The sequence below is a fragment of the Eschrichtius robustus genome, chromosome 14 (genome assembly GCF_028021215.1).
Source record: "Eschrichtius robustus isolate mEscRob2 chromosome 14, mEscRob2.pri, whole genome shotgun sequence".
NCBI lineage: Eukaryota > Metazoa > Chordata > Mammalia > Artiodactyla > Eschrichtiidae > Eschrichtius > Eschrichtius robustus.
The window spans coordinates 70,364,387-70,376,797 of NC_090837.1; positions in this window are offsets into that span (position 1 = coordinate 70,364,387).

The following is a 12,411-nucleotide window of genomic DNA, read 5'->3' on the forward strand; positions in this document are numbered from 1 at the left end:
AAACTTTGAATGGACCCATATCTTGCACCTCTCACAAAAAGTAAGTTGAAATGTATCAAATATTTAAATGTAATACCTGAAACAGTAAAACTCTTGGAAGAAAATATAGGCGAAAAATCCTTGACTTTGGTTTTGGCAATGATTTCCTGGATGAGACATCAAAAGAACAGGCAACAAAAACTAAAAAACATTACTGTTTTTAGAACCTACTATGGGAGTCTTCAATGGAAGTAGGTGCTGAAACTTCTAAGGTATGGCATGAATATATGCCAGAGTTGTGTTCTATGGTGTGGTATATTACCTGGAGGACAATTGCAGAAACAGGTTTGAGTTCCACACCTAATCCAGTATGGAGTAGAAGAAAAGAGAACAATTGTTGGAGCAGAGCTACGGGACTTGGGAGGTGGGTTGGAGGGGTAGATTTTTCAGCAGAGCCAGTAACCAGAGCCAGAAATGATAAGAAGATCATAAGCTTCCCACAGACTCATAATAAATTTTGGGGAAGGCAGAACCTTCTTCAGCATGTGAAATGGGAAGATCAATCCATTATATAAATGCATAAATGCATTTCAAAGGAAGGGTGACCCAGCTGACACCTGGCTGACCTATATATAACAATAATGCCTTCTCTTCAGATTACCTCCAGCATCAACCAGTATAATGAAGAATAAAGTGCATTATAAACAGTAAATTGTTATATAGGTATTAATTACTATTGCTGTTTTCATTGTCCCCTTTATTGTTATTACTCTGCAAGCATTAGCTCAGAGTCTTGTATATTATAAGTGTAACATTGACTGGCTGACTGGATGGTTTCCAAAAAGAAAAACTGACCTATCTACTTTCTCTAGCCTCCCTCCCACAACTACCAGTCCCTCGAAGAGAAACAAATATTGACAACATAGGCAGTTCCCAAGAGACGAAACTTGCTGAAGGGAGAGGCAGTTGTAGGCAACACAAAAGGAATTCTGTTGAACTACTTGAAGAGGCTTAGTCTGTTTACAAGAAAAGCATACATCCTGATTGTAATAAGTGAACTTGGAGGGCCATACAGGCCCTTTAATCTCAGAAGTGACACTTGAACTCCAGTTCACCTGCTCGATTTATTTACATTGCTTTTGCACGCTAACAAATCCAACTCTCCATCAGATTAATCAACATTTATCAGCCAGTGGTGGGAGCATCATTTCATAACATAAGCAAAATAGAGAGGGAGTGAAATGGAATAGAGAGAGAATAAAACTCCCATTACTCTGTGACTACTTTATTCTCTGTGTATTTTATTCACATAATGAATGATGTACTTCTGGCTTTAACAGCATAGCAACCCTGCTTCTGTTTGTTTAATGTTTCCCCACCAGGAGCTGTGCAATTCAGTAGCATATGCACAGCAGGATAAAGGAGGAAGATGGTCAAGTCTGGCTTTGGGGTTTAAGATAGCTCAAATAAACCAAAGGTAGATTAACACCAAGTTTACCAAAGTCTGGTGTTGTTAGTTCAAATAAATTATCACAAATGAACAAAATAATTTGTGTATGTGGTGTTCCATTGGCCCTTACTAAAAGGGAAAAATTCATTCATTCACCCTTTTAAATAACTGAACACCAAACATGTACTGGAAACTGTTCTGGGTGCTAAAGATATAACAATTAAAAGAAAAAAGTTCCAGGGAATTCCCTTGTGGTCCAGTGTTTAAGAGTCCACACTTTCACTGTCAAGTGTGTGGGTTCGATCCCTGGTCAAGGAACTAAGATCCCGCAAGCCAATTGGCCAAAAAAGAAAAAAAAAAAAGAACAAAATTCCTGCCCCTTGAATATATATTTGAAAGGGATTTTTAAAAATAGTAAATAAATATGTAATAAAAGTTAATGCAGTAATAAGTGTTACAATGAAAAAAATTAAGTAGGCTATGGGAACAGAAACAAAGTGCTACTTTGGATAGGATAACCAAAAAGTCTGCTCTAACGTAATATTGGAGCAGAAATCTGAATGAAGTGAAAGAGCCAGGCATTTGAGTATGTGAATGAAGTACATTACAGATGGAAGGAAAAACAAGAAGCATTTGAGGAAAAGCTGGAAGGCCAGTGTGGCTGGAGAGGAGTGAACAAGTGGAAGAACGATAAGAAAACTTGTCAGAGATGTAGCACTGGGTTATATCATGTAGACTTTTATGCAATAGTAGGAATTTGAAAGTAATAGAATTAAGTGGAAATTTAAAAATTATGTTATGATTTTGCCCCTCACTATACCTCAGGAGGACAGAAAATCTGATTTGTAGTTATTTTTCAAATGAAGCATTGATACTGCCTAGGTTACCAATAGTTTAATGATGATGATGATGGTATAATAGGGCATTTGCTAATTGATTAGTTGGTCAATACTGACTGAGCCAATAACAAATAACCTTTTTAAAATTGGTTTGCTTCATTTCTTTAACTTTTTAGTTAAAGTATAAGTTGTAAAGAGAAAAATGCACAAGTCATATGTGAATGGCTCAATGAATTATCACAAAGTGAAAATATCACCAAATCAAAAAATTGAATATTATCAATATCTTGGTCTCCGCTCCTGGCCTCTCCCAATCAGAATTCTCATCTCACTAGAGTTAACTACTCTCCTGTCTTCTAATAGCATGTATCAGATTTGCCTATTTTTAGAATTTTATATAAATGTGGGATTCACTTTTTTTGCATGTAGCAATATCTGTTCATTTTCATTGCTGTTGAGGAATCAATTGTAAATATACAAGATTAATGTATCCATTATACTCTTGATAAACATTAGGTATGTTTCCAGTTTGGGGATATTAAGCATTGTACTACCGTGAATATTCTTGTACTTGTCTATGGCTACACACGTGCACACTTTTCTGTTGGATATATACCTAAGAGGGAATTAAAGGGTCATAATATATATGTATATACAAATTTTGTAGAAAATGTCAATAGCTTTTCAAAGTGGATATACCAGTTTACAGTCCTACCAGCTATTTTGATAGGTGTATAATGGTATCTCATTGCAGTTTTAATATGCATTTCTCTGTTGACTAATGAGTTGAAGCACTGTATCATATATTTATTGATTATTCAGTTACTCTCTCTTGTAAAGTGCCTGACTCTTTTGCCCATTTTTTTTTCTGTATTGTCAGTACTTTCCTTAATAATAGAAAGAAGTTCTTTATATATTTTTGTGTTGCCTAATAACTTTTCATGCTCGTGTAATTTTCTTTTTTACTTTCTTAAAGTTGTCTTTCCATGATCAGAAATTCTCAGTTTTAACCTAGTTTACTTTGGAAAATTTTAAATTTACAATTATAGTTTATTATAACTTATTTGAGAAATCTTTATCCATCCCAAGTTCATGAGGATATTCTCATATATTTTAAAATAATTTTTGTTTTATATTTCACATTTAGATTTACAACCCTGAGATTTATGTTTTTGTCAGCCTATCCTAGGTTTCAAGCCTCTTTTTAAAAATTTTTGTTATGGCTATCTAGTTGAACCAACACAATTTATGGGGAAGAATGATTTTCCAACTCTTTTGCAGTTCTGTCTTCGTTCTAGGAGTTTTATGTTGTAAGTCAATTTATGCATGAGCTGTTTCTGGGCTCTCTATTCTGTCCACTGTATTAATTATCCATCATTACCTCAATTCCAGTATTAAATATTGAAGGTTTATTATAAGTTTTAATATGTGGTAGAGTATTTTTCTTTTTCTTTCTTCAACATTGGCCCCTTTGTTTGGCCATATGAGTTTTTTAATAGACTTTAATTTTAGAGAAGTTTTAGGTTCACAGCAAAATTAAGAGAAAGATAAAGACTTCCCATACACCCCTGCCCCCACACATGCACAGACTCCCTATCAAAATACTGCACCAGAGTGGTACATTTGTTAAAATCAATGAACCTACATTGGCACATCCTTATCCTCTGAAGTTTATAGTTTATATTAGGATTCACTATTAGTATTGTGAGAAGTGTATGATTACATGCACTCACCATTGTAATATTATACAGAGTAGTTTCACTGCCCTAAAAATCCTCTGTGTTTCACCTACCCTACTTATCAGTGGTAACCACTGATCCTTTTACTGTCTCTACAGTTTTGCCTTTTCCAGAATGTTATATTTTTGGAATTTTACAGTATGTAGCCTTTTCAGATTAGCTTCTTTCACTTAGTAATATGCAATTAAAGTTCATCCATGTCTCTTCATGGCTTGATAGCTTACTTCTTTTTAGCACTGAATAAAATTTTATTGTCTGGATATACCACAATTAATTTATCAATTTATCTACTGAAGGACATCTTGGTTGCTTCCTAGTTTTGGCAATTATAAATAAAGCTTCAATAAACATTCTTGTGCAGGTTTCTGTGTGAACATATGTTTTCAACTCCTTTGGGTAAATACCAAGGAGCATAATTGCTAGATTGGACGGTAAGAGTGTGATTAGTTTTTTAAGAAACTGTCAAACTGTCTTCCAAAGGGAATGCACCATTTTGCATTCACAACAGCAAGGAATGAGAGTTCCCACTGAGCCACACTTTTGCCGAAACTGAGTGTTGTCAGTGTATTGGATTTTGGGATTCTAATAGGTATGTAGTGGTATCTCATTTTAACTTGCAACTCCCTAATGACATATTATGTTGAACATATTTTTATATACTTTTTTGCCATCTTCTTTGGTGAGGTGTCTGTTCAGGTCTCTTGCCCATCCATTTTTTAATCAGGTCATTCACGTTATCATTGTTGAGATTTAAGAGGTCTTTATATATTTTAGATAATTGTCCTTTATCAGATATGTCATTTGCATGTATTTTCTCCCAGTCTGTGGTTTGTCTTCTTATTCTCTTGACAGTGCCTTTCACAGAGAAGAATTTTAAAGATGTTCAGTTTATCAATAAAGACTTTCAGGAATCATGCCTTCGTGGTATATCTAAAGTCATTGCCACATCCAAGTTTATTCTAAGTTTTCTCTTATGTTCTAGGAGTTTTATACTTTTGCATTTTATTTTTAGGTCTATAATCTATTTTGAGTTAATTTTTGTGAAGGATGTAATGTCTGTTTCTATGTGTTTAGATTCACTGTTTTGCATGTGGATATTCAGTTGTTCCAGAATTAATTGCTGAAAAGACTATCTTTGCTCCATTGTATTTCCTTTGCTCCTTTTTCAATGATCAGCTGACTATATTTATGGGGGTCTATTTCTGGGTTCTCTATTCTGTTTCATTGATCTATTTGGGGTTTTTTGTTCTGTTTTGTTTTACCAATACCACACTGTCTTGATTATTGTAGGTTTATAATAAGTCTTGAAGCTGAGTAGTGTGAATCCTCCAACTTCATTCTTTCCTTCAACATTGTTTGGCTACTCTGGATCTTCTGCCTCTTGATGTAAACTCTAGAATCAGTTTGTCAATATTCACAAAATAACAATAAGATTTTGATTGAAATTGCATTGAATCTACAGATCATGTTAAAAACAACTAACATCTTGACAATATTGAGTCTTCTTATCCACAAACATGAAATATTTCCCAATTTATTTAGTTCTTCTTTGATTTCTTTCATCAAAGTTTTGTAGTTTTCCTTAAGTAGATCTTGTACATATTTTGTTAAATTTATATCTAATAACTTAAATTTGGGAGGTACACATTGTATTGGGTTTTTCTATTGAAGTACAGTTGATTGAATACAGTGTAGATTGAAGTATAGTATATTAACTATAATATAGTTAATATAATATTGTTGATTTACAATATTATATTAGTTTAAACAACATGGTGATTCAATATTTTTATAGATTATACTCAATTTAAAGTTATTATAAAATATTGGCTATATACCTTGTGCTGCACATTCCTTGCATCTCATTTATTTTATACCTAGTAGTTTGTATTTCTTAATCTCCTTCCATATCTTGACCCTCTACCACCATACTCCCCACTGGTAACCACTAGTTTAATCTCTACATCTGTAAGACTGTTTCTGTTTTGTTATATTTATTCATTTGTTTTATTTTTTAGGTTCCACATACAAGTGAAAACATACATTATTTGTCTTTCTCTCTCTGGTTTATTTCACTTAGCATAATACCCTCCAGGTCCATCCATGTTGTTGCAAATAGTAAAATTTCATTCTTTTTTATGGCTAAGTAATATTGCATTGTGTATATATACCACATCTTCTTAATCCACTCATCTGTTGATGGACACTTAGGTTGTTTCCATATCCTGACTATTGGAAATAATTCTCCTATAAACATTGGAGTGCATATATATTTTTGAATTAGTGTTTTCATTTACTTGATATATATTCACAGCAATGGAGGTCTGAGGCATATGGTAGTTCTATTTTAATATTTTTGAGGAACCTCCATACTCTCTTTCATAGAGGCTACACTAATTTACACTTCCACCAAATTGTACTACGGTTCATTATTTCCACCTCCTTGCCAACATTTATTGGCTTTTTGACAATGGCCATTCTGACTGATATGAAGTGATATCTCATTGAGATTTTGATTTTCATTTCACTGATGACTAGTGAGGTTGAGCATCTTTTCATGTGCATGTTGGCCATCTATATGTCTTCTTTAGAAAAATATCTATTCAGGTCTTCTTCCCATTTTTTTTAAGCATCTTTATTGGAGTATAATTGCTTTACAATGGTGTGTTAGTTTCTGTTTATAACAAAGTGAATCAGCTATACATATATATATATATATATCCCCATATCTCCTCCCCCTTGGGTCTCCCGCCCACCCACCATGTCCCACCCCTCTAGGTGTTCACAAAGCACCAGGCTGATCTCCCTGTGCTATGCAGCTGCTTCCCACTAGCTATCTATTTTACATATGGTAGTGTACATATGTCCATGCCACTTTCTCACTTCAGCCAAGCTTACCCTCCCCCCTCTCCGTGTCCTCAAGTCCATTCTCTACGTCTGTGTCTCTATTCCTGTCCTGTCCCTAGGTTCTTCAGAATCATTTTTTTTTCTTTTTTTTTTTTTAGATTCCATATATATGTGTTAGCATATGGTATTAGTTTTTCTCTTTCTGACATACTTCACTCTGTATGACAGACTCTAGGTCCATCCAGCTCACTACAAAGCACTCAGTTTTGTTTCTTTTTATGACTGAATAATATTCCATTGTATACATGTGCCACATATTCTTTATCCATTCATCTGTTGGTGGACACTTAGGTTGCTTCCATGTCCTGGTTATTGTAAATAAAGCTGCAATGAACATTGTGGTACATGACTCTTTTTGAATTATGATTTTCTCAGAGTATATGCCCAGTAGTGGGATTGCTGGGTCATATGGTATTTCTATTTTTAGTTTTTTAAGGAAACTCCATACAATTCACCATAGTGACTCTATCAATTTACATTTCCACCAACAGTGCAAGACTGTTCCCTTTGCACCACACTCTCTCCAGCATTTATTTTTTGTAGATTTTTTGATGATGGCCATTCTGACTGGTGTAAGATGATACCTCATTGTAATTTTGATTTACATTTCTCTAATGATTAGTGATGTTGAGCATTCTTTCATGTGTTTGTTGGCAATCTGTCTATCTTCTTTGGAGAAATGTCTGTTTAGGTCTTCTACCCATTTTTGGAAGAGGTTGTTTGTTTTTTAGATATTGACCTGCATGAGCTGCCTGTGAATTTTGGAGATTAATCCTTTGTCAGTTGCTTCATTTGCAAACATTTTCTCCCATTCTGAGAGTTGTCTTTTCGTCTTATTTATGGTTTCCTTTGCTTTGCAAAAGCTTTTAAGATTCATTAGATCCCACTTGTTTATTTTCGTTCTTACTTCCTTTTCTCTAGGAGGTGGGTCAAAAAGGATCCTGCTGTGATTTCTGTCATAGAGTGTTCTGCCTATGTTTTCCTACAAGAGTTTTATAGAGTCTGGCCTTACATTAAAGTCTTTAATCCATTATGAGTTTATTTTTGTGTATGGTGTTAGGGAGTGTTCTAATTTCATTCTTTTACATGTAGCTGCCCAGTTTTCCCAGCACCACTTATTGAAGAGGCTGTCTTTTCTCCACTGTATATTCTTGTTTCCTTTATCAAAAATAAGGTGACCATATGTGTGTGGGTTTATCTCTGGGTTTTCTATCCTGTTCCATTGATCTATACTTCTGTTTTGTGCCAGCACCATACTGTCTTGATTACTGTAGCTTTGTAGTATAGTCTGATGTCCAAGAGCCTGATTCCTCCAGCTCTGTTTTACTTTCTCAAGATTGCTTTGGCTACTCGGGGTCTTTTGTGTTTCCATATAAATTGTGAAATTTTTTTTCCTAGCTGTGTAAAAAATGCCATTGGTAGTTTGATAGGGATTATATTGAATTTATAGATTGCTTTGGGTAGTATAGTCATTTTCACAATGTTGATTCTTCCAGTCCAAGAACATGGTACATCTCTCCATCTGTTTGTATCATCTTTAATTTCTTTCAACAGTGTCTTATAGTTTTCTGCATACAGGTCTTTTGTCCCCTTAGGTAGGTTTATTCCTAGGTATTTTATTCTTTTTCTTGCAATGGTAAATGGGAGTGTTTCCTTAATTTCTCTTTCAGATTTTTCATCATTAGTGTATAGGAATGCAAGGGATTTCTGTACATTGATTTTGTATCATTCTACTTTAGGAAATTCATTGATTAGATCTAGTAGTTTTCTGGCAGCATCTTTAGGATTATCTATGTATATTGTCATGTCATCTGCAAACAGTGACATCTTTACTTCTTCTTTTCTGATTTGGATTCCTTTTATTTCTTTTTCTTCTCTGATTTCTGTGGCTAAAACTTCCAAAACTCTGTTGAATAATAGTGGTGAGAGTGCACAACCTTGTCTTGTTCCTGATCTCAAAGGAAATGGTTTCAGTTTTTCACCACTGAGAACAATGTTGGCTGTGGATTTGCCATATATGGCTTTTATAATGTGGAGGTAAGTTCCCTCTCTGCCTCCTTCCTGGAGGCTTTTTATGATAAATGGTGTTGAATTTTGTTGAAAGCTTTTTCTGCATCTATTGACATGATCATATGGTTTTTATCCTTCAATCTGTCAATATGGTTTTACACATGGATTGATTTTCATATGTTGAAGAATCCTTGCATTCCTGGAATAAACTCCACTTTATCATGGTGTAATGATACTTTTAATGTGCTGTTGGATCCTGTTTCCTAGTATTTGTTGAGGATTTTTGCATCTATGTTCATCAGTGATATTGGCCTGTAGTTTTCTTTTTTTGCGATGTCTTTGTCTGGTTTTGGTATCAGGGTGATGGTGGCCTCGTAGAATGAGTTTGGGAGTGTTCCTCCTTCTGCTGTATTTTGGAAGAGTTTGAGAAGGACAGGTGTTAGCTCTTCTCTAAATGTTTGTTAGAATTCTCCTGTGAAGCCATCTGGACCTGGGCTTTTGTTTGTTGGAAGATTTTTAATCACAGTTTCAATTTCAGTGATTGTGATTGGGCTGTTTATATTTTCTATTTCTTCCTGGTTCAGTCTTGGAAGGTTATGCTTTTCTAAGAATTTGTCCATTTCTTCCAGCTTGTCCATTTTACTGGCATATAGTTGCTTGTAGTAATCTCTCATTATCCTTTGTATTTCTGCAGTGTCAGTTGTTACTTCTCCTTTTTCATTTCTAATTCTGTTGATTCGAGTCTTCTCCCTTTTTTTCTTGATGAGTCTGGCTAAGGTTTTATCAATTTTATATATCTTCTCCAATAACCAGCTTTTAGTTTTATTGATATTTGCTATTGTTTCCTTCCTTTTTTTTCATTTATTTCTAATCTGATCTTTTTGATTTCTTTCCTTCTTCTAACTTTGTGGGGATTTTTTGTTCTTCTTTCTCTAATTGCTTTAGGTGTAAAATTATGTTGTTTATTTGAGATGTTTCTTGTTTCTTGAGGTAGGATTGTATTGCTATAAATTTCCCTTATAGAAGTGCTTTTGGTGTATCCCATAGATTTTGCTTCATCATGTTTTCATTGTCATTTCTTTCTAGGTATTTTTTGGTTTCCTCTTTGATTTCTTCAGTTATCTTTTGGTTATTTAGTAGTGTATCGTTTAGACTCCTTTTTTTTTTTTTTTTTTTTTTTTTTTTACAGAGTTTTTCCGGTAATTGATATCTAGTCTCATAGCGTTGTGGTTGGAACAGATACTTGATACAATTTCAAATTTCTTAAATTTACCAATGTTTGTTTTGTGACCCAAGATATGATCTCTCCTTGAGAATGTTCCATGAGCACTTGAGAAGAAAGTGTATTCTGTTGTTTTTGGGTGGAATGTCCTATAAATGTCAATTAAATCCATCTTGTTTAATGTGTCATTTAAAGCTTGAGTTTCCTTATTTATTTTCATTTTGGATGATCTGTCCATTGCTGAAAGTGGCGGTTAAAGTCCCCTACTATTATTTTGTTACTGTTGATTTCCCCTTGCATGGCTGTTAGCATTTGCCTTATGTGTTGTGGTGCTCCTATGTTGGGTGCATAAATATTTACAATTGTTATATCTTCTTCTTGTATTGATCCCTTGATCATTATGTAGTGTTCTTCTTTGTCTCTTGTTATAGTCTTTTTTTTAAAGTCTATTTTGTCTGATATGAGAATTGCTATACTAGCTTTCTTTTGATTTCCATTTGCATGGAATATCGTTTTCCATCCTCTCACTTTCAGTCTGTATGTTTCCCTGGGTATGAAGTGGGTCTCTTGTAGACAGCATATATACGGTTCTTGTTTTTGTATCCATTCAGCCAGTCTATGTCTTTTATTTGAGCATTTAATCCATTTACATTTAAGGTAATTATCGATATGTATGCTCCTATTACCATTTTCTTAATTGTTTTGTGTTGGTTATTGAAGGTCTTTTCCTTCTCTTGTGTTTCCTGCCTAGAGAAGTTCCTTTAGCTTTTGTCGTAAAGCTGGTTTGGTGGTGCTGAATTCTCTTAGCTTTTGCTCGTCTGTAAAGTTTTTTAATTTCTCCATCAAATTTGAATAAGATCCTTGTTGGGTAGACGAATCTCGGTTGTAGGTTTTTCCTTTTCATCACTTTAACTATGTCCTGCCACTCTCTTCTGGCTTGCAGAGTTTCTGTTGAAAGATCAGCTGTTAACCTTGTGGGGATTCCCTTTTCTGTTATTTGTTGTTTTTCCCTTGCTGCTTTTAATATTTTTCTTTGTATTTAATTTTTGATAGTTTTATTAATATATGTCTTGGCATGTTTCTCCTTGGATTTATCCTGTATGGGACTCTGTGTTTCCTGGACTTGATTCACTATTTCCTTTCCCATATTAAGGAAGTTTTCATCTATAATCCCTTCAAATATTTTCCCACTCCCTTTCTTTTTCTCTTCTTCTTCTGGGACCCCTATAATTGAATGATGGTGCGTTTAATGTTGTCCCAGAGGTCTCTGAGACTGACCTCAATTCTTTTCTTTCTTTTTTCTTTATTCTGCTCTGCAGTAGTTATTTACACTATTTTATCCTCCAGGTTTCTTATCCATTCTTCTGCCTCAGTTATTCTGCTATTGATCCCTTCTAGAGTATTTTTAATTTCTTTTGTTGTGTTGTTCATCATTTTTTGTTTGCTCTTCAGGTCTTCTAGGTCTTTGTTAAATGTTTCTTGTATTGTCTCTATTCTATTTACAAGATTTTGGATCATCTTTATTATCATTACTCTGAATTCGTTTTCAGGTAGACTGCCTATTTCCTCTTCATCCCTTTGGTCTAATTGTTTTTACCTTGTTCCTTCATCTGCTGTGTGTTTCTCTGTCTTCTTATTTTGCTTAACTTACTGTATTTGTGGTCTCCTTTCCACAGGCGGCAGGTTCATAGTTCCCATTGCTTTTGGTCTCTGCCTCCAGTGACTAAGGTTGGTTCATTGGATTGTGTAGGCTTTCTGTTGGAGGGGACTTGTGCCTGTGTTCTGGTGGATGAGGCTGGATCTTGTCTTTCTGGTGTCTAGGTCCGCATCTCATGGTGTGTGTTGGTGTGTCTGTGACCTTAGGACTTTAGGCAGCCTCCCTGCTAATGGGTTGGCTTGTGTTCCTGTCTTGCTTGTTGTTTGGCATAGTGTGTCCAGCACTGTAGCTTGCTGGTCGTTGAGTGGAGCTGGGTCTTAGCTTTGAGATGGAAAGCTCTGGGAGAGCTTTTGCCATTTGATATTACATGGAACTGGGAGGTTTCTGGTGGACCAATGTCCTCACCTCGGCTTTCCCACCTCAGAAGCACAGACCTGACACCTGGCCAGAGCACCAAGTCCCTGTCGGCCACACACCATGTGTTCTTTTAAGAGCACTCTTAAGTGACATCCTGTTTGTGTGTGGTACAACTTTACATTAGAAATAAGAGTTGTGGTGGATGGGATTTTTGCCCTCCCCAGATGGTTGAAGGTTGCGATTTTTGTTTT